The 22,957-nt window shown below is 41.7% G+C and overlaps 1 protein-coding gene across 2 annotated transcripts in view; it reads left to right on the forward strand.

Moving 5' to 3' along the window:
- The window catches only part of Btbd7 (BTB domain containing 7), a 154,827-nt gene that overhangs the window by 96,595 nt on the left and 35,275 nt on the right, over positions 1-22,957 (forward strand). Inside the window, exon 1 of one of the 2 annotated variants that reach the window (XM_029557963.1) lies at positions 5,699-5,787. The exons of the other annotated variant lie outside the window; for it this stretch is intronic. The gene's annotated coding sequence lies outside the window, so the exon portion shown is untranslated. Of the gene's footprint in view, positions 1-5,698; positions 5,788-22,957 lie in introns of those variants that run through there. 2 annotated transcript variants of the gene reach the window in all.

The raw sequence follows: 22,957 nt of genomic DNA on the forward strand, positions 1-22,957 counted from the left end.
AAACCCAGTCCTCTCTATGGTGTCACTCTTGGAGACTGAACTCAAGTCATCAGACTTAATGGCAAGTGCCTTTACCCAATGAGCCATCTTTCCAGCCCCCAAATTAATTTTTTAAATAAAGATAGGACATCAGTGCTCATTAGACTGTGAGATGCCTAGAAAAAGCCACCGTACTAAGAACTGAACAATTCATCATCTATGAAGATTGGTTTCGGGGTTGTTATTTTTCTAGTAGTTGCTTTTGTTTTTCAGACAAGATTTCATGTAACTGGGCTGCTTCTGAGAGTGGCCTTGAACTTCTTGATCCTTCAGCTTCTACCCCGCCAAGTACTGGGATTATAACATGGGCTACCACACCTGCTAGAAATTGAACCCCAAGGCCCTGAACATGCCAAGTGAGCATTCTACCAATTGAACCATATCCCCAGCCCCATCTAGGAAGATTGTTAACAAATGAGATCATGCTTGTAGTAGTTTACATAGGGCTTTTACTTTGTCTAATCCTGACAGCCTCTGGGTTTTATGAGCTCAGAGAATAACTAGCTTGTAAGTGATAAAGTTGTGTGTGAGTAACTCATACCAGCTCTTCTAACTCGTTTAAGCCCTGGAATTTGGGCATGGTGGGGGACAGGAACAAATTGAGAACCAATTTCCATGAAGTATGCAGCATCAATTTGAAGGCATCTCAGTCCTGAGCCTGGTGTCTTAGTTTGTTTCTCCATTGCTGTGACAAAACACTCTGGCCAATACCAACTTGGGGAGGAAAGGGTTTATTTGTCTTACATACCCTGGGTCACAGTTCATCTGGGAGCCTAAGGTAGGAACTCAGGGCAGGAACCTGGAGGCAGGAGCTGGATGGAGCACAGGCCATGGAGGAATGCTGCTTACTGACATGCTCCCCTGGCCCCTGCTCAGCCTGCTTTCTTACGCAAAACAGGCCCACCTGCTGAGGGGTGGCACCACCCACAGTGGGCTGGACCCTCCCACATCATTCATCAAGAAGATGCCCCTCAGACATGGTCACAGGCCAGCCCAATAGAGGCAATTCCCCAGTTGAGGCTCCCTCAACCCAGGTGTGTCAGGTTGACACTAAAGCTATCCAGCACACCTGGTTTCTTGCTAAAACTAGAACGCCACTTAGAATTGTGGACCCAGACAGGAAGTGTAAATTGTTTGGGGCAGGGACTAGAGTAGGTTGCTGCTCAAACTGCTCCAGACTGTGGAGTCCAGAGCACTTTTAGAGAAGAGAGGCCTTTGTTGTGTTTCAGCCATTCTTTCCTAAATAGCCTGGTTTCTTCTCTGGGTCATTTGGTTTCTTGCTAAAACTAGAACGCCACTTAGAATTGTGGACCCAGACAGGAAGTGTAAATTGTTTGGGGCAGGGACTAGAGTAGGTTGCTGCTCAAACTGCTCCAGACTGTGGAGTCCAGAGCACTTTTAGAGAAGAGAGGCCTTTGTTGTGTTTCAGCCATTCTTTCCTAAATAGCCTGGTTTCTTCTCTGGGTCATTTGACTCTTGGCTTCCTAGTACTAGAGCCTTCCCAGTTTGGGGAAATTCCTCATTGTGTAGGTCTTACAAAAGTGCAGCACCCACCTTCCAGTAGAAAAGCCTAAATACTGAAGACTTGCTTCCTAAGCCTTCTGTATTGGTTGGGTTTGAACATGTTCAGATTAGGTGCTAATGGCACAGAAAAGCAGACTATTGAAAATTCTTTCTGGAAGCAGGGTGAAGTAACACCTACTGGAAAAGAAGTAATGGGCCACACCACCACTGCTACTGTGACATTCCCATCTTCCAGAGTGGGAGCTCTCATGGCCACGGTTCCAGGCAACTCATGGTAGAGTCCTTACATTGCAGCCTTCTTGTTCACCTATTTTGTGAGCCCAGTCTCTAGCCTTCCCAGCAGTACCCTTACAGATAAGTCTGTTTGCTTTTTAAGCCTACCTGAATTGTTCCAAACAAGAAGCCTGGTTGATATAGTAGCTATACTTTAAAAAAAAAAAAAAAAGAAAAAAAGTAGCATATAAAATTAAAATTCCCACACCAGGCGTGGTGGCATGCACCTTTAATTCCATCCCTCCAGAGGCAGAGGCAGGTGGATCTCTTGACATACCTGGAAAGAAGGATCAAGTGTTTGAGCCCTTTGACTTTTTATAATGACCTTATAGCATACACTGGGTAAAAGTGCTTTTGATAACATGAGAGCAAAAGTGAGAATGCACTACTATTGCTCTTAATTTCTTTTTGAGAAAAAAATCCATTTTTTAGAAGAGCCATATGCTTTTCTTGTGAATGTTAACAATCCACAGGCCTACTAACATCATTAACAGACCTCAGATAACCTAGAAGTAGTATCCCCATGCATATTTTCTTTTTGAACCTTCATTTAAAAATTTGATTTTATATGTGTGAATGTTTTGCCTGCGTGTATGTAAATGCACCACGTGCTTGCAATGTCTGTGGACCCCCTGGATCTGGAGTTTCTGATTTTTGCCACCATTGTGGATGCTGGGAACTAAATCCAGGTACTCTGCAAGAACATCCAGTGAGTGTGCTTAACCACTAAGCTGTCTCTCCAGCCCCATTTTCAAAAATTATTTTATTAGCCAGGTATGGTGGTGCATGCCTTCGTCCCAGCACTTGGGAGGCAGAGGCAGGCAGATCGCTGTAAAATCAAAGCCAGCCTGGTCTACATAGTGAGTTCCAGGCCAGCTGTGGCTACCGGGAAACCCTGTCTCAAAAAAAAAATGTTAACAGAGAAGCAATCAATGACCTAATTTTTTTTTTCCTTAGCAACTTGGCCAGCTTCCAAGAGAGTGTGACTGGAAACAGATGCAAATAAGCACTCACTGTCTCCACGCACCCATTTCTTTCCATTGTCTTATTGATACTGTGCCTTTTGTCTCAATTCAATGAGGCTAGCAGTTCATTTTGCTTCTGTTTATGGTTGTATCCGCTTTAGCAAATGAGTTTGAATGTACTTCCTAGAGAATAATGAAACTAAAGACTAGTATCTACAGACCAGAGTAGTAACTGTAGGTTTCACTTGAACATGAAGCAAAGAATTAATTTTAGTTTTCTGAATGGCAGTTCAAGTAACTGAGATTATACGTATGTATTCAATGAAATTTAGCATTTATAAACAATTTTTACTCCAAATTTGAATAGAGTTCTAAAATACGACATTTGATTACATATCTCATTTTAAATCTTAAACTATTTTTTTAATAGAGTACAAACTTTCCCTCTGGCCTGCTGCTGTCACCTTTATCTGAAGTGCCTTTGCCTTTTATCGTTGAGCTCCACATTCTGCCCTAACCTTTAAGAACAAACCTTATTTTATATTAGCCATTCTAAGTTTAAACTATTTTTTGCTTCCTGAGAACTTTAAAAACATTTGGGGGGCCCAGTATTTACATCTTCTTACTTGACTTTGGAAATGCCTAAGTACCTGTCTGATTTTTGTCTTGTCACTGAGTATGTTATATGCTCTCCAAAGAGAATCAAAATGTTCAAATCACTCAGGAACATAGGACAGTATTTTGATCTTAGTACACTCTGTGCTGTGGATTATTAATTATTTTCTTAATTTTTATTTTTTTATTTTTATTTTTATTGGGGGTTTTTGTTTGTTTTGGGGGGGTTGGGGGTTTTTGTTTGTTTTGGTTTTGGGTTTTTTTGAGACAGCGTCTTATTGTGTAGCCTTGGCTAGCCTGGAACTTGCTTTGTAGACCAGGCTGGTCTCAAACTCACAGAGATCCGCTTGCCTCTGTCTCCCAAGTATTGGGATTAAAGTTATGCACCCCCACACTCACCCTTATTTTTCTTAAAATTAAAAAAAATAATAATAATTTTATATGTGTATGTGTGAGTGCCTGCATTATGTATATGCATTACATGCATGCCTTTGGAGGCCAGAAGAGGGCATCATATCCCTGGAGCTAGACTTACAAGCAGTTGTGAGCCACCTGATTTGGGTGCTGGGAAACTAACCTAACTTGGATCCTCTGTAAGAACAGCAAGTGCTTTAACTGCTGTGCCATCTCTGAAGTATTGAAGTATTGTTTGAACCTAGAATAATCCTTGAGAGTCAGTCAAGGCTATTCATCATCTGAATCCCAAAGAAGAAACTTCATTTTTCTTTTTTTTTTCTTTTTTAAAAATTTTATTTATTCTAGCTGGGCGTGGTAGTGCACGCCTTTAATCCCAGCACTTGGGAGGCAGAGGCAGGCAGATCCCTGAGTTCAAGGCCAACCTGGTCTACATAGTAAGTTCCAGGACAGCTGGGGCTACAAAAGAAGACCCTGTCTCAAAAAGACCAAAAAAAAATTTTTTTTTTTTATTCTTATGAGTGTATTGCCTGCATGTATGTGAGTGCACCCTTGTCATGCAGTGCCTGCACAGATAAAAAGAGAGGGTCAGAGCCCCTGGAACTGGAGTTACAGCTGATTGTTAGCCACCTTCTGGGTGCTGGGAACTGAACCCAGGTCCTCTGCAAGCATAGCTCTTAACCCCTGAGCCATCTCTCCAGCCCCTTTTGTTCGTTTTGAAACAGTATCTCACTGTGTAGACCAGGCTGTCCTTGAACTAATTCATAATTAATAGACACATACCTACCTCTGCCTCCCAAGTGCTTGGATTAAAGGCTTGTGCCACCATATCTGGCTCCCAAGAGCAGCCTTAATCTTTTGAACTAACTTATAATTCAGATCAAAGTACTAATTATGTTTAAAATTAAGTAATAAAAATTTATATACAGTAATGAGAGTAATTCACATTTGTGATCAGTTATATAACTAAATGTCAGAGTAATTCGAAAATTCTCATTCTATATTGTCTTTTCTTATGTTTATCAAGGAAAAATAAAATTGTAAGCGCTTGTCAAAACTTGTTTGTTGAAAACGGGATGCTTATTTACCCTCATTTGTATTCTTAAATGACAGTGCTAATGAATATTATGGCTTATTATACAGGCTTTTTTTCTTTCTTTGAGACAGATGGCCAGGAACTTGCTGTGTAGACCAGGCTAGCCTTGAACTCACAGAGATCTGCCTGCCTCTGCCTCCTGAGTGCTGGGATTAAAGCCTTGCGCCACCACGCCCTGCTATAAAGGCATTTTAGTAACACATTGTACCTTTAGCAAGAAGTATTTCTAAAATATGCTAAGTTCACTTGCAGCAGAGCCTATTAAATGTCTACTTTTATATAAAATTATGTGGAGTTTAATCAGAATATCTTTTTCAACAGTAAGTAAAGCCTTTTCTCTGATAATGAAATTCCCAGGATTGGTGAGGGGGAAAGGTGAACTAGCAGAGGACTTAGAGATGTATGGAGTCACACTTCGTCTTGAATTGTTGAAAAATGGATTCTTCACTATAATTTCTGCATACTAATTAGCCTCAATTAACCAGAACTTTTTATGTTAGTCATAAAATAAGCATAAATTATTTTATCAAATCTCAGATTAATGTGTACCTAGCTTCATGACAGGCACTTGACAAAAGTTGGCTTACTTCATCTTTAAAACCCTATAAAGCTTGAGCTGTACAGGTTCAGAGATAAATAATGTCCCCCATACAATGTTTCATAAACATGAACTTTGAAGTTAGACCAGGGTTCTATCCTGACTTTGCCACACAATAACTATATACAATCCACTTGAGTTCTTAAACCTGATATCATTTCTCCGTCTTCATAGACATGTAGATACCAGTCCTGGCTGGCAGTGGCCTTCACAGACATCTTAAAACTGACTTGTGTTAACACTTCAGTGTGAATTTTCTAAAGGTAAGAATTATTTCCCTTACACATAATTGGCAGCAGTGTCAAGTTTCTACATATTACAAAAATTACCAGGTTCAGACACTTTTGAAACAGTAGAACATGTATTATTTGGCCCCAGAGCCCATGTGATTACAGTTGCAGGGAACATTTGACATTATATGGCAAGCCATGGTTATATGAAATGGTCTGTAGAGTTTTCGTTCCCATGGTGGTGGACTGTTACATATAAACTCGCCATTGTAATTTGACACCCGTGTAGTCCCTTTTTCTCTTAGAAGTGTTAAAAGGAATGGCCTAATTATCACTTTTTTTTACAGCCCCAATTTATCTTTATAAGTTGCTATAGTCAAGTTTTGACCACTCTTGCTGCCTTCCACTGCCAGTGAATGCAAGAGCCAGTGAAATAGAGAGTGCAGGCTATCTGATGTAAGTAAAATAGAAGTGAAGGGGAGGCCTAAGTGACCAAGGGGTAGAGAATGACAGAAAACATGAAGGCCCTGTGCACCATACAAATACTGTGGCTTTTCAAACCCAGAATGGGGAGACATAAAGTATCTTCATTTAAAACAAGCTCTCCTTATCCAGAGGAGAAGGACGCTGGCTAAACATAAATGTTCCATCTATTTCAGGTATTTGAAAGAACTGCAATAAACTAATAAATTAAATTAGGGTAGTAATGATACCCCAAAGCTGTTTCTGCAGATCAAACATGGACTGCAGTACAAGAATTTACTGGGCACTTACTATAGACTCAGGGACCAAGCTTCGTATGTATTTTGTACTTTAAAATACTTTCAATAGAATGCTTGATAACACTAACTTTCCTCTAACAACTTGCCAAAACTTTTCATTTGAATTAATTTTGAAAGCAGTTTATACTCATTGTTGAAAAAAAAAAATGGTACACACGCCCCAAAGTACTACCACTGCACTCCCCAAATCCTTATTAGTGGTGGTCTATGAATAGCTTCGTGAGTTTCCTTCAGATCTTTATGTATGAATGAGTATGAAATGTGTATCTTATTCTGTTCTGTGAATAGTATCACACTATACCTCTTACTCTGGCCGTCTTTTTTTCATACTTAATAAACCACATAATACAAGTAATACAAAAGATGTTTAAGAACTCTTGTACTCTCTCCCCGGTGATAACTACTAATACAAAAGTATCTTTTATAAATTTTCCAAAGGATTGAATCTTAGGAATGTATTTGCAGAATTGCTGTTCACTGGCTATACACTGGCCAAAAACATGACATTAACCACTTTTCTATGTATTTCAGTGATGCAACGTCTCTGGTTCAAAATGACGTGGTGTAGTCTCACTACATATGTGTCCATGAAGGAGGAGATGGCTTTGATATATTTAAACTAGGGGAGGGAGATAACTCAGTCAATAAATTGCTTGCTATGCAATTTATTGCATAGTGGAGATTAGAAAAGGGCATTGGAGCCCCTCAAACGGGAGTTACGGATGATTGTTAGCCGCCATGTGGATGCTGGGAATTGAACCGAGGTCCTCTGTGATGGCAGCCAGTGCTCTTAACCACTGAACCATCTCTCCAGCCCCCACATCAACTACATTTTAATGTCAGGGCTCCCCTCTCCCCCTTTTTAAGAAGTATTTAAGTAGATGGTCTAGGAGAATAGCTCAACTCAGTAACTAAAATACTTGCCTGGAATGGTCAATGCCTTATTTTTGATGCAGTGGTGGGTACAGTGGTAAGTGTAAACCTGATCTTTTTTTTCTTTTTTTTTTTTGAAATTTTAGATATTTATTTATTTATTTTAATATGTATGAGTGTATTGCCTGCATGCATGTAAATGCACTCGTGTCATGCAGTGCCATTGGAGGTCAGAAGAGGGTGTTGGAGCCCCTTGAAATGGAGTCATGGATGGTTGTTAACCATGTGGGTACTAGGAACCAAACCTGGGTCCTCTGGATCCTCTGTAAGAGCAGCCGGTGCTCTAAACCACTGTGCCATCTCTCCAGCTCCAAATCTGATAATTTTACTGGATGTGTAAACCTGAGACCATAGTGAGTTTTCAAGCAGTAAAAGCAAAAGTGGGGCATTGAAGGTAGAAAAAACTATAGCTTGTCCATTTATAAAGGCTCCCAGTATAGAATTACCATTATGACTCCTATATTCAGTTAGTACATATGCCATGCCCTGGGTTTAAAGAACTGAATAAAGTAATCTAGTGGTGTCAAATAGTTAGAGCAGAAGCACCTTAATAGAACAAAGCACTGGATGCTGAAGAGAACACGAGGCAAAGAAACCATAGACCCCAGTGGAGAAACTTGGAATAGGGGGTGGGGCATTATCCACAACTTCCCAGAGAAGCAAGACCTAGAGAATGAGTAACAGTTGAGTAATGATTAGAGGTGAAAAGAGTATGTCAGAAGAGTAGACCTGAAGGCCTGGAGGTAATAAAGGGAGGGCAGGGCCTTTGGTGGAGGAACAGTGATTGCAAAGCTAAGGGGGGAGGTGTAGCAAGAAATAAGGCTATTATAGAGGTAAGCAAGACTGTGATATAAAGAGTTTTGCAGTGGGCGTGGTGGTACCTGCCTTTAATCCTAGCACTTGGGAGGCAGATACAGATGGATTTCTGTGAGTTGGAGGCCAGCCTGGTCTATATAATGAGGTCCAGGCCAGCTGGGGCTAGAGGAAGACCCTGTCTCAAAAAAAAAAAAAAAAAAAAAAAAAAAAAAAGAGCTTTGTGTACCATGCTGAGTCTTTGTCCTAATTAGAACAAGTCTTACATCCTAATTGCGTTTCCTCTTTTTTAAAATTTTCTCTTTTTGAGACAGGGTCTCCCTGTAGCCCCCCAGCTGTCCTGGAACTCACTATGTAGACCAGACTGGCCTTGAACTCACAAAGATCCGTCTGCCTCTGCCTCCCAAGTGCTGGGACTACAGGCGTGCGCCACCACACCCAGCTATATATGTGGCTACTCTTAATTATTTGGAGGAAGGAGTATGGTCTTAGAAGTCATCTGTGGGGTAAGAGGTAACCAGGAGCTATCAATAGTTTTCTGAAAAACACATATGTCTCTATCCAAAAGTTTGTAGTTTTGGGGGGTTTTTCTTTTTCTTTTCTATTACAATGGAAATGATACTAAATTACTGTGTGGATTCAGCAGAGATAATAGGAAACAAGGTACAGTTGTTACTTTGTTGCCCAAGGTAAAGGGGCATCTTCTTGCTCACATGAGTTCTAGGAGTGGTTTCCTTTTGTTTTTAAGCACTTTGGTAAATCCTTGGTAGAGAAGTTGTCACTATTTCCCTTTTGTGTGTAGATCTTTGACTCTGCCCTAGTGAGACTGTTCCCTTCCCACTCTCTCACAACAGGCACAAATCTTGTGCTTGCTTTGGGATTAATTTATACCAGTAGAATGGGGACACTTACAAGAAAGCTTAACCATAAGAATAGCTACTGTTTGCTTCCTGTTTACCATAAGTTAAACAATGTAATAAGTACTACCATAAGCATACCAGGTGTATAGTATCTGATACTAAGTGTGATGTCATTAACCATCCACATTTTTCAGATAAGCAAGCAGAATTTCACACATCACATAGCCAAAGGCAATTGAAGTTGTATTTCTTGTCAATCTTAGTAGTAACTCTTGCAGTTCTCTTCCAGAAGATGTCTGGGCATAAGAATGTACTCAACAAAGAGTCAGCCATCCTGTAGGTCCCAGAGTTCAGTCCCTTGCATTTAGTACAGAAGAGGATTTTATGTGATGTCTGTCCAGAGTGCTGACATTCTCGTGAATGCTTTTTCTTTTTCACTGTGCTGTTCTTAGAACACTAGCAATAATGAGCATTTAAAATGCCATGTTAGGTCAGCAAGCAGCGCTTCCATTTTGTCTGACGTCTTAGGAGTCTGCAGTGGTTACCTCTACTTTGGAGATTCACCATGCTGCCCAAGGACAGGAATAAGAAAGTCACTGGAAAGTTGGCCAAGAAAGAGCCAGTAAGTAAACAAATCCGGGGGCAAAGCTAAAAATAAGTGGTCCAAAGGCAAAGTCCCAGACAAGCTAAAAAACCTAGCCCCATCTGACAAAGCTATGACAAAGCTCTGTAGGAAAGTTCCCAACTATAAACTATAAAGCTGTGGTCTCAGAGACTCAATAATTGCAGTTCCCTGGCCAGAGAAGCCCTTCAGGAGCTTCTTAGTAAAGTAATTTACACCAGAAACAGAGGGTGGACATGCTGTAGCTGCTGGCAGAGATGCATGAACAGGTTCAGCCAACTGAACATTTGGAAAAATGAAATTTTAATTTTTGTTAGGCTGGGCCTTTAATCCCAGCACTTGAGGCAGAAGCAGGTGAAGCTCTGTGAGTTTGAGGCCAGCCTGGTCTACATAAGGGGTTCCAGGCCAACCAGAGCTACACAGTGAAACTCTTGTCTCCAAAAACAAAACCCAAACCCAAAAAAACATTTTAGAAAAATAGTTTTGGTTTCTTTTTTGCTCCAGTAGTTTGGTGATACACACCTTTAGTCCCAGCACTTGGGATGCAGAGACAGGTGGATCTCTGTGAGTTCAAGGCCAGCTGGGGCTACAGGAAGACCCTGTCTCAAAAAGACCAAAAAAAATGGAAGAAAGAAAATTAGTTTCAAACAAGGGATAGCTTGATTGGCAAAGGCTAGGCTAACAACAACAACAAAAAAAAGAAAATGGCAGTTTATAAAATAAACATAAAGAAATATTAGTCTATATTCATTTAAATATTGAGAGTCCTTAACTCTTGTGCATGTGTGCCCTTAAAGCTGAGAGATCTTTTTGTTTGGGATCTTTTTGGGGTGGTTGGTTGGTTTTCTGAGATAGGGTCTCAATGTATCCCAGATGGCCTGAAACTCTCAGTCTCATAGACCAGGCTGGCCTTGATCTCACAGAGCTTCATCTGCCCTGCCTCCTGAGTGCTAGGATTAAAGTCATGAACCACTGCACCCAACTTAAAGAGAGTTCTTACAAATCTTTTCTCTTCTATGAGCTGAGCATCCTCCTTTACTAAGTTACTGAAGTTGTTACTTTAGTTTTCAGTCTCTTTCTCATCTTTGCTTTTTTTCCTTTCACAAAGCTTGGCAAAAGTTAAGATAAAGAAGAGGCTCGTGGTGCACATTTTCACACATACACAGCATGAACCTCGGTGATTGCCTCCTTCAGGTCAAAAGGGAATAATGTTCTCAGGATAAAGAACCTTCTCATTTTCTTATTAATATTTCCCTGGGCTTTGTGGTCAGTGATGGATTTTACTGAGCGCTGTGGGAAACAAACACCTGGCAACTTTTGTAGTTTGGCGATGTTAGTGTTTTGAATAGGGAATATATTTACATGGAAGAAAATTCAAAAAAGCACATCTCAGCCCTTCCAGCTCTGTCCCCCAGTCACTCTTCCTTTACAGAGATAGTTATGGTTACATGATATTTCTCATAATTCCTTCTAGATAGACAATCCAAAGAGTGTTTTGGGAGATAACTTTTTTTTTTTTTTTTTTTTTGGTCTTTTTAAGACAGGGTCTCCCTGTAGCCCTAGCTGTCCTGGAACTCACTATGTAGACCAGGCTGGCCTGTCTACAGGCAGATCTCTGAGTCAGGCGGATCTCTGTGAGTTCAAGGCCAAGGCCAGCCTGGTCTACACAGTGAGTTCCAGGACAGCTGGGGCTACAGGGAGACCCTGTCTTAAAAAGACCAAAAAAAGAGAGAGAGAATGTAAATACATATTTTGATTCTATCTGTATTAGTAGCTATAACAAGAAAAATTTAAGATTATTAAGAGGGACAGAACCTTGAAAGATGCACTTCCATGTAGCTATCTTACCCTTCTTGAGCTGGATGTGGTGGCGCACGCCTTTAATCCCAGCAGGATCAAGCAGCAGAGGCAGGTGAATCTCTTCGAGTACAAGGCCAGCCTGGTCTACATACGCAGTTCCAGGCCAGCTTGAGGCTACAGGGAAACCCTGTCTCAAGAAGACCAAAAAAAGAAAAAAGACTGTACTTCTTGACGATAATAGCTCAGGAATAGATAACTTGCTTTCATACATAAGTCCCTGGATTCGATCCCCAGCCCTGGGGGTAGGAGGAGCTATGCTTCTGTGTTGTGTCTCTTTACCCAACAGATAACCAAATTCTGAACATTAGCTACGGAAGTGTGAAGAATGAAACCAAGAAACACTCAACTTAGTTTTGCTGGCTTACTTTTTTTGCCAAACTGCTGAATCTTTACCTAAATTATTGATCACCTTAGCACTGTACAGAGAAGTGGTACTCTCTGGGGCTACAGACAGACCCTGTCTCAAAAAGAAAAAAAGTGTGTGTATGTGTGTGTGTGTGTGTGTGTGTTCCAAGAAGAAAAGCAGCTGAAATAGATGGAGTAGGTAGGGTGCTAAAGGCAGAGTAAATGATGAGGCTAGTACAGGCTCTCTGATGGTATATTGCTAAGTGCCACCCTCACAGTGTCTATTTGTCCTAGGAAGTTTCTGACTATCTTAGCAATACACTGTCAAAGAGCCTGGATGAGCTTCCTCATACTTCTGTAGCTAAGCAAGTTATCTACTCCTGAGCTACTATCTACAAGAAGGATAGTGTCCACACTCATGTACTCCTCCTTGTGTGTGAGTGTGACCTTTGACTGAAGATAAAAATAATGGGATGTCATTCCTATGACGACAGTAGTCCATCTTGACACTTTTCCTCTTGCTGAATTTGAAGTAAGCTGCTATGTGGTTAAATGACCTGGCAGAAGGACCACATGCAGAGAATTGAGTATGATCCTCAGCCAATAGCCAGCAATAAAATGGGCCAATAGACGTGAAGCCACAAGGAAATGAATCCTGCTGACATTCTTGAATGAGATCACAGATGTATCCCTAGTTGAGCCCTCAGACATAGTAAAAGCCCAACTGATATCTTTCTTGCTTGCTTAATGAAATCCTGGCTAGAAACCCAGTTCATCATGCCAACTCCCAACCCATAAAATGTATGAAAGGATAAATACTTGTTGTTTTAACCCATTAATTTTGTGGTAGTTCATTACATAGCAATAGAAAACTAATACATTATTTAACCATCTAATATTTTTCTTAGTGCAGAACAGTTTAACACCAACAATTTCTCCTTTTTTTTTGTTTTGTTTGTTTGTTTTGGTCTTTTTAAGACAGGGTCTCCCAGTAGCCCCAGCTAGCCTAAAATTCACTATGTAGACCAGACTGGCCTCGAACTCACAGAAATCCTCCTGCCTCTGCCTCCTGAGTGCTGGGATTAAAGGTGTGGGCCACCATGCCTGGTTAACACCAACAATTTCTTATGCTTTAATAATTAAGAGGAAATTGGAGCTGGAGAGATGGCTCAACAGTTAAGAGTACTGGCTGCTTTTGCAGAAGACCCCAGTTCAGTTCCTAGCACCAACATAGCAGCAAACAGCTGTCCCATAACTCCAGTTTCAGGTGATCCGACGCCTTCTTCTGATCCCTGTGGGCATTGCATGATGGGGGTGGGCTTACACTCATGCAAACAATACACTCATACACATAAAATAAAAATAACAAATTAGGGGCTGGAGAGATGGCTCTGGCTATTCTTGCAGAAGACCAGGGTTCAGATCCCAGCACCAACATGGCAGTTAACAAATGTCCATAACTCCAGTTCCGGGGGATCTGACAGCCTCTTCTGTCCTCGGGCATTGCACAACCTGGGTGCACTTACCTACACACAGGCAATACACGCATACACATAAAATGAAAATAATAAGTAAAAAATATTTTTTAAAACCAGTTCAGTTCCCAGCACCCTACATGGCAGCTAACATCCATCTGTAACTTCAGTTCTAGGGGATCCAATGCCCTCTTCTGGCCTCTGTAGGCACTGCATGGCATGGGTTCATGCTCATACACATAAGAATTTTTTTTTTAAATTTTTTTGGTCCTTTTGAGACAGGGTTTCCCTGTAGCCCCAGCTGGAACTCACTATGTAGACCAGGCTGGCCTTGAACTCACAGAGATCAACCTGCCTCTGCCTGCTGGTGCTAAGATTAAAGGTGTGCGCCACCAGGGCTGGCTAAGAATAATAAAATATTTTATAAATAAAATAAGAAATTGAAACCTGATGAAGCATTTAAGTACTTTGATTTTGTAAAGCAAGTTTTATTTTTTTTGTTAGGTGAGTGGGTTCAAACTGTATGAAGCACTCTAGTGACAGTTTTTAATATTGATGGATCACAGGCAACTGATATTTTTGAAGACACCTCAATTATATTCTGAATAAATAAGCCTTGTTTTGTTTTATATGTTTGGTTTGGTGTGGGGTTTTTTTGTTGTTTTTTTGAGACATGGTCTTTCTGCGGCCCCAGCTGGCCTAGAACTCAACTGTGCAGGCCAGGCTAGCCTTGATTTCACAGAGATCCTCTGCTTCCCAAGTGCTGAGATTGAAAAAGTACACCACCCATACCCAGCTTTTAATAAACCACTTTTTGAAGCTATACATTCTGTGGTCACGTGTACCCTCAACAACTAGCCATACACACATGTTCCTCCTTATATCTGGAATACAGTTTCTTCCTCCTCTCTTAAAAAGGTGTCTTTCAGGGCTGGAGAGATGGTTCAGCAGTTAAAAGCACTGTCTGCTCTTGCAAAGGACCTGAGTTTGGTTCACAGCACCCACATGGTGGTAAATAACCATCTGTGCAGCCCTTGGAGGTCAGAAGAGAGGGCATTGGATTCCCTGGAACTAGAGTTATGAATGGTTGTTAGCCACCATATGGGTTCTGGGAACCAAACTCGGGTCCTCTGCAAGAGCAGCCAGTGCTGTTAACCACTGAGCCATCTCTCCAGCCCCTGAAAGATGTATTTTCAAAGTTACCTGGAAAATTGTACCTTGCTATTCTCATCCCACCTGAGAATTCAAGTAGTTCTCATTCTGAACCATACACACACACACACACACACACACACACACACACATATAATACTTATAATATATATAGCCTTCTTTACATTCATAAAGTATTACTACATACAGTTGAGATCACTTCCTTTTCTATTTCTTCTAGAGACCTATATGTGTTAGCACATTGCATCTAGTATAAAGCTTGGCACACTGCTCAACGAATCTTTTTAAATGAAAGTCTAGAAAAGTAAACCTGGAATCTAGGGTTGAATAGAGCATTCTTTTAACCAAAATTCAAAGTGACAATAAAATTAAAAATATATTATGGGGGTCTTTTTGAGACAGGGTCTCCCTCTAGCCCAGGCTGGCCTGGAACTCACTATGTAGACCAGGCTGGCCTTGAACTCACAAGAGATTCACCTACCTCTGCCTCCCGAGTGCTGGGATTAAAGGCCCCCTGGCTATTTTTTTATTTTATGTATATATGTGCATTGCTTGCATGTAAGTGCACTTGTGTTGTGCCATGCCCTCAGAGATCAGAAGAGGGCATCAGATCCCCTGGAACTGGAGTGTTATCAATGGTTGTTAACCGCCCATGGGTGTTGAGAGCCAAACCCAGGTTCTCTTGCAGCCAGTGCTTTTTAATTCCTGAATCACCTCTCTAGCCTGAGAATTAAAATTTTTTAATTGTTTATTTGTGTTTTGAGACAAGGTTTTTCATACTGTAACCCAGGCTGGCTTTGAACTTGAACTCACTGACCCCCCTGCCTCAGCCTCCCTAGTGCTAAGATTTATAGGTGTGAGCCCCTATATCTGGCTATAAGTAATTACTTCTTGTAGTCCTGCATATACTGGACTGTGTGTGTGTGTGTGTGTGTGTGTGTGTGTGTGTGTGTGTGTGTGTGTGATGGGAGCATTGGGAATGGAGTGCACACCATAGTGTGCACATGGAGGAGGTCAGAGGACAACTTTGAAATTGGTTCTCTTACACCTTTTTGTAGGTTCCGTATGAGGGAGCCTGATGCCCTCATTATGTGGGTTTCTGAACTAAGGTGGTCAGCTTTTGTTTCACTAAATTTTTCCCTTTTCTCTCCCTGGGGGACCAGCAAGCGCCCTCTGAGGATTCTAGGGTCTTTCCATCCTGACGTGGATTGACAAACTGACATAAGACATTCTATTTGAATTTTGCATAGTTTATATAACATTTGGGAGGGGGTAACTTACAAAGACACGGATTCTTACAGGCTTTTCCTTTTCCATATTTGAAATGCACTCCATCCGCCTCCCACCTAGAAGACCTCCCTGGCCATTCTCCTGCTCTGCTTCTCTCTGGGTCTATCTTAGACCCACCCCCTGTTTTCCTCAGAGGTCACATTTACCCAACAGACTTATATGTTGAACACCTTTACCCATTGAGCTATTTCACTGACCCCTTAGGTTTTTTAATCTACTATGTCCTAGCCTAAGTTTCCTACAAAAACTGAGTCCCAAGATAAGGTTTTGCATGTAGATAGTTTATTCTGGGACGTTCTTCTGGAGAATAGGTCTGGGTGACCAGAAAGAGTGAAGTGAGATGAAAGCATCAATATAATTACATGCTCTGAGCTGATCATTGCTATGGGCACCTGGTCTTAATACTGCTGGAACTCTGAGGAGCAGTATGGATGTACTATAGTTCAGAATTGTCCATATGGGAGGGAAAAGGGAACATTTATTCTCTATCATTCCCCGTTAGGAGAGTGTTTCTAGTGCCTTGTATATGCATAGGCACCTAAGCAGATTTCTGGAGGTACCTACTCCAGGATGTCTTTTCCATGGCAGAAAGCAAGTGTGAAGGTATGGCTGGGGCAAGTTCTGTCAGGCTAGACTTTTGAAACTGCCTCACTACAGTAGAAGGCAGAGAGGATATAAGGTAGATAGAAGAGTTCCTTAGTTCAGTTTTGCATCTGCTGAAATGCCAATGCATAGAGAGACTCAGCAAGAATGGAGGCCATGGGGCCAGTGTTGGTCAGAAGAGCTGCAATCAGTTGTAAGAACTGATCCTAGAGCAGGGAAGAAGCAAGAACAGGCCAATACTCACTGGCACTTCTGTGTCCACCTTTCACTGCACCTTGCTGTGGTGACTTTTAGACAGCAATGACTGCTGCTACTTCTGCCTTCCAAGCTACACATTTCTCCAGTGGCTAACTGTGACTTGGAACCATATGGGAGAAAGATCCTAACAAGGTGGGGCAACCCAGACATCCATCTTAGAGGTATCTGAGCTCTTTAGTTGTAATTCTGAGGTCTTGCTGGGCATGCTGGTGGAAGAGGCAAGTGGATCTCTGTGAGTTCAAGCCCAGCCTAGTCTGTATAGTAAGTTTCAGGCCAGCCAGGGCTACATAGTAAAACCCTGTCTCAAAAAAAATAGAAAAAATTTCCAGGTCTTTACCACTGGATAACTGGACAATGAGGCACTAGAAAATACCCTGAAAAATTCTTTAGGTTCTGAATGAGCTCTTTCCTACTCTAACACACTCAAGATTCATGTCCACAAGTGAACCTACCTACCAGTGTTCTTGGCCAGCTCTTGCTCTTTGGGTGTCTACACACTTTACTTCCAAACAGAAACTGTATTTTCCTACCTAGCCTACGCTATGAACTTGATCCAGAATAGTGACTGCAAGGTAGTGAGAAAAGGGTGGGTAGATTGTGAAGAGGACCATTATGGACTTATCGTATTCCTTTGGGTTCTCCAGACAAAGGAAGGCTCCTTGTTCTCTAATATGGAGTTGGAAGAATTCCTTCTCGTAGCCTAGAATATGGGCAAGAATCTTAGGACTTAACATTCTCAACTCTTACATATCCCTGCTCTCGGTTTATGTGTTCAAGTGGACCTATCAGGTCCCAGATTTTTATCATAGATGACTTGTTGGGGTTTCCTGCAAATGTTCTTTGTGACTGATAGCCTTGAGGTTCAGTCTTCAGCTTGAGTTGTGCAGTCTGCTTTTGCAGCTGCAGGAAATAAGATATTTTTAAATGCTGACCTGGAAATCTTCAGACTCTTAAGGAACATCTAAATTTGAAAGTTGGGTAATTCAAGCCCTTCATTTTTTTTTTTTTTTTTTTTTTTTTTTTCATGGCTTCCCTAACTGTGAATTAAGGCCAGTCAGCCAGCATGGAGTTTTAAGCTGTTCTCATTCAAGTGTCACCACTTGCTGCTGAGCTGCTATTTCACCTTCCATTTATACTCATGTAATCTGCTTCTGGCAGAAACTGATAATGTCCTGCTGCTGCATGCAGGGGCTATTACCTCCCCGTTTACATGTGGGATAGTGGCCTTTTGCCATCTACCCATGGTTCTAGAATTTCACCTCGTTTGTAGGGCGTTTCTGTTCATGGCTACTTGTCTGGGAATCTCCTCCCCCAACAGCCCCTTTCAGAAGCATAGCCCAGCATCATTGCACACAGGCTATTCATTTGGTGAGTACTCCCCAAGAACAGTAGGGGGAGAAGCTGGGAGAACTATGAGAATGTGCCCCTGGAAACCTGGGTTCAGACCCTTCTTAAGAATTGTCCTCTAAGGAGGAGTGAAGAGGAACATTTATCCAACCAGTGTATGCATGTTGCAAAGTTCAGAGACTGGCACTTTAAAATTGAGACATAGGTTAGCTTGTGTTTTAGTCTCTAGGTCTGACTCATTGTCTGCTTAGACTTGGAATTCTTTTATTTTTAAAATAGTTAAGTAGGAATGATGTTATGATAGTGGTGTTTCATAAAACCTTTTGTGGGGGAGTAGTATGTATATGTGTATGTTTTTGAGACAGGGTCTCCCTGTAGCCTCAGCTGGCCTGCAACTCACTATATAGACAAGGCTAGCCTCCAACTCACAGAGATTCACCTGGTACTGCCTCTGCTGAGATTAAAGGTATGCACCACTACGCCCAGCTCACAAAACCTTTTTAGCAGTTAGTTCAGTGTGGATTGAAATACTTGGGGGAAGGCAGACAATAAAAAGGAAACTTCTTTAGGAATTGTTAGGTGAGATGCTGAGGATTTGAAGAAAGGTGATGTTAGTGGGAATGGAAAATAAAGAAGCTAATCAGAAAGTTTTAGAAGCAAGAGTCAGTGGGCACACTAACTAGATATCAATGTCAGAGTATTCCTGTGATCTCACTCTGACCTATCCTTGGATCCCTGGACCTTGTGATCTGTGTCAGAAGAGTTCAGATGAGGCACACAGTCTTAAGTGTAGAAGACAGAGTTCATTGAAGGGTAAAGGAGAGCACACTCTCAAGAGGTGAAACTGAACAATGTCCCAGGGGACAGTTGTGCAGTTCCATATTTTAGGCAGATTTTATACTATTTCTTCTTTTTAAAAAAAAAAAAAAAAAAACTTTGTAGCCAGGCATGGTGGCACATGTCAGCTGGGGCTGCAGGGAGACCCATGTGGAGGTCAGCTGACAACTTTCAGGAGTTGGTTCTCTTCCTCCACTATGTTGTTTCCAAGGTTGAACTCAGGTCGTCATGAGTTTGAGGCCAGCCTGGGCTACCTGGCATATTTTAGGCAAGGCTGAGCTACATAGCAAGAGATCCTGTCACAAGGAAAGAAAAAAAGTGATGCAACCGCCCAAAGTCAAAGCCTTCTGCTTCCTGCCACTTTACTTCCTTCTTGTTTTATAGTTATTTTGCTCAGGATTCTTAGTCAGTATGATGGTTAGTAGAGAAAAAAAAATGAAGCAACTTTACTTCAGGCCTATTTGTACTTTAAATTTTATTTCAGCTTGGGTGCCATCAAAGAGTCGCCATGCTGAGTCCAAGGCCGGCCTTGCAATAAATTTGGGGTATTGTTTTATGTTGTAGTAAACTATAATCTCCCTCCACCGTCACTTTCCTTTCTTCTTGTCTATTTCTTCCTTCTCTTCCACCCTAACCCCCTTTTGAAACTGGGTCTGTAATCTGCTTATATATTTCCTTGTGTCCAGGAAGCATTGAAAAGTTCTCATTATCTCAGCACCTAGCAGGGTATACCTAGGAATCAGATTCTGACTATCTTAGAGAGCTGTCAAGGTTGAGGCTTAGTTAACAAAGTGACATGAAAAAGAATTCCTGCCGGGTGTGGTGGCACATGCCTTTAATCCCAGCACTTAGGAGGCAGAGGTAGGTGGATCTCTGTGAGTTCCAGGACCACCTAGTCTACATAGTGAGTTCCAAGACAGCTGGGGCTACAGGGAGACCCTGTTTCAAAAAAGACAAAAAAAAAAATCTAAGAAAAGCAGAACATGATTTTAACGTATATAACCATCGCAGTCATTTTTGTTACTAAGTTTTAAATTGGTTTTACTTCTTTATATCTCAGCCTTGATCATTCATTTTGATTCTATGGCTTAAATTTTGGAAAAGGGGGAGGGCATTCTTAACCATGTTAAAAAAAAGCATTCTGATAAAAAAGGTAAGAAAGGATCAAACAAGTAGGAAATGGATCTGTAAAGTGTGATTATCATACAAACAAGATAATTTTAAGTTGATTTAATGTGATCTGCAAACTTTGCAACATAGTGACTGAAAAATACACCCGAGTAGATACATTGGTGTCTTTTGTCCATTAAACGCTTTGGTTACAAATAGTTTGTCATTTACCAGGAAATTGTTTTTAAAAGGTTTTTCATCTAGGAAGTTACATGGTTTATTAGTCAACTTTTGATGTGTAACAAACATTCTGAGAACCTCTGTGACATATAACAATCTACACTTATTTCTCACAAGCTTTCAGTAGCTAGACAGCACTGGTGACCTCTGTTGGTCAGCAAGAATAGCTTGTTAAACCCACTGCTGCTCTTGTGCTCCTGACAGGCTAGATATAGTGTGTTTTTCTTGTGGCTATAGGCAGAAGGGCAAGTGGCTAGTCTCTGAAAGAGAAAGGGTCCTGCCAAAATAGTTCTGTCCAAGTGTGTATCAAAAGCACAAAATTCAGAGTGTACAGAAACTTACAGCAATTTAATGTTGCCACAATCAAGCAGTGTTTCTATGGAATTTTACTAAAATATTTGCACCTCACAGAAATTTATAAAGAAATAAAAATTAAAGAGCTATTCCTTAAACAGTGTCTGGTAGTACATGCCTGTGATCTGACACTTGGAAAGTAGAAACAGGAGGATCAGAAATTCAAGGTCACCTTCTGCTACATAGTTCAGTGCCATCCTAGACTACATGAGCCCTGTCTAAAAAAAAAACAAAACAAATGGGGAATGGAGAGATGGCTTAGCCCTTAAGAGCACTGACTGCTCTTGCAGAGGACCCAGGTTCAATTCCCAGCACCCACATCGTGGTTAACAGCCATCTGTAGCTCCAGTTCCAGGGGATCTGATGCCACCTTCTGACTTCCATGGGCACTGCATGGCACAGGTGCTCTTACACTCATGCAGGCAATTCACTCATAAAATAAAAATAATAAAATATTTTTAAAAAATAAAACAAGGCCGGGCTTGGTGACACATGCCTTTAATCCCAGCTATCAGGAGGCAGAGGCAGGCAGATCTTTGTGAGTTGCAGGCCAGCCTGGTCTCCATAGCAAATCCAGGCCAGCTAGGACTACAGGGAGACCCTGTCTCAAAAAAAAAATAAAACGGGCTAGAGAGTGGCTTAGCAGTTAAGAGCACTGGCTCTTTTTCTAGAGGACCCAGGTTCAGTTCCCTGCACCCAAATAGCAGCTAACAACGTCACTAACTGCAGTTCCAGGGGATTCAACACCCTCTTCTGGCCTCCACAGATCCTACACACACATGGTTCACTTGTATATGCAGGCAAAATATTCATACATGGGGCTGGAGAGATGATTCAGCGTTTTAAGAGCACTGACTGCTCTTGCAGAGGACTCAGGTTCAATTCCCAGCACCCACATGGCAGCTATGAACCGTCCCTAACTCCAGTTCCAGGGGAATCCAAAGCCCTCTTCTGACCTCCGCGGCATTGCACAACACGGTTGCACTCGCATGCAGGCAATACACTCATACACACACACACATATATATATATATATAGGCCGGGTGTGGTGGCGCACGCTTTTAATCTCAGCACTCGGGAGGCAGAGGCAGGCAGATCTCTGTGAGTTCAAAGCCAGCCTGGTCTACATAGTGAGTTCCAGGACAGCTAAGGCTACGGGAGACCCTGTCTCAAAAAGACCGTGTGTGTGTGTGTGTGTGTGTGTGTGTGTGTGTACACATATATATATTCATACGTGTAAAATAAAACAATTTTTAGAAGCTTGGCATCATTTTGTGCCCCAGCAGCAGTGGCCACAGCTCTGTCACATTTTCTCTGTCTAGAGGGAAGGAAGCAGACTTTACTGTGCATAGAAAACAGACATCTCAGTGACTTGTATCCCATTGTATTACAGAGAAGGAAGCAGCTGTTTGGAATCACTCTTATGGTTTCATGCCTGGTACATGGGTCTCACTACATAGTCTTGGCTGGCATTTTGCCTTAGTCACCCTAGTGCTGGAATTACAAGATCCCAGCAGGACTGATAAAAGCCATACCATGAGCTGATAACAGGATAGGGAATTTCTCTTTCATTTCATCCAAATGTTGATAGGGATGAACTACTGCATTAGACAACATAACGTCACCAGCCTCAACCCTTAAAATGCTGTCCAACTTGGGAAGACATAAACCTAACGAATGCAGCTAAATGCCTCCTTGAGAATACTGGGTCTAAAAAACCCCTGAAAAGCTCGGTCTTGCTAAGGTCGCTACAGTCTCTCTCAATTCTACCAACAAAGAGCTATCTTGTTCATTTGCCTTCTCCTCGAAGTGCTGTTTCTACCTGTTCCACCTTTTCCAGAAAAGTACCTAAGATGAAGTATTGCTGATTCATCTGCTCCTCTGACATTCTCTAGCCTACCCAGCTCACTACCAGTGACCAGGTCAACCACATGCTGCTCCCTAATGAAACAAAAAAAGGAAACTATGGGAATTAAAAGCATTTCTTTTTAGAAAAAGAACAGAAAGCAAGGAGACTGGGAAGGTGGCCTGGTTGGTGCAAGTATGAGGACCTGAATTCCAACCCTACTACTCACATAAAAACCCAATGCAGGGCCTGGAGAGATGGCTCAGCGGTTAAGAACACTGAATGTTCTTGCAGAGGACCTGGGTTCGAATCCCAGCACCCACATGGCAGCTGACAACTGTCCATACCTCCAGTTCCAGGGGATCCAACAGCCTCTTCTGTCCTTCACGGGCATTGCACAACATGGGTGCACCTACCTTACATGCAGGCAATACACACATACATATTAAAAATAA

The sequence above is a fragment of the Nannospalax galili genome, unplaced genomic scaffold, assembly GCF_000622305.1.
Source record: "Nannospalax galili isolate Female #2095 unplaced genomic scaffold, S.galili_v1.0 scaffold107, whole genome shotgun sequence".
Taxonomy (NCBI): domain Eukaryota; kingdom Metazoa; phylum Chordata; class Mammalia; order Rodentia; family Spalacidae; genus Nannospalax; species Nannospalax galili.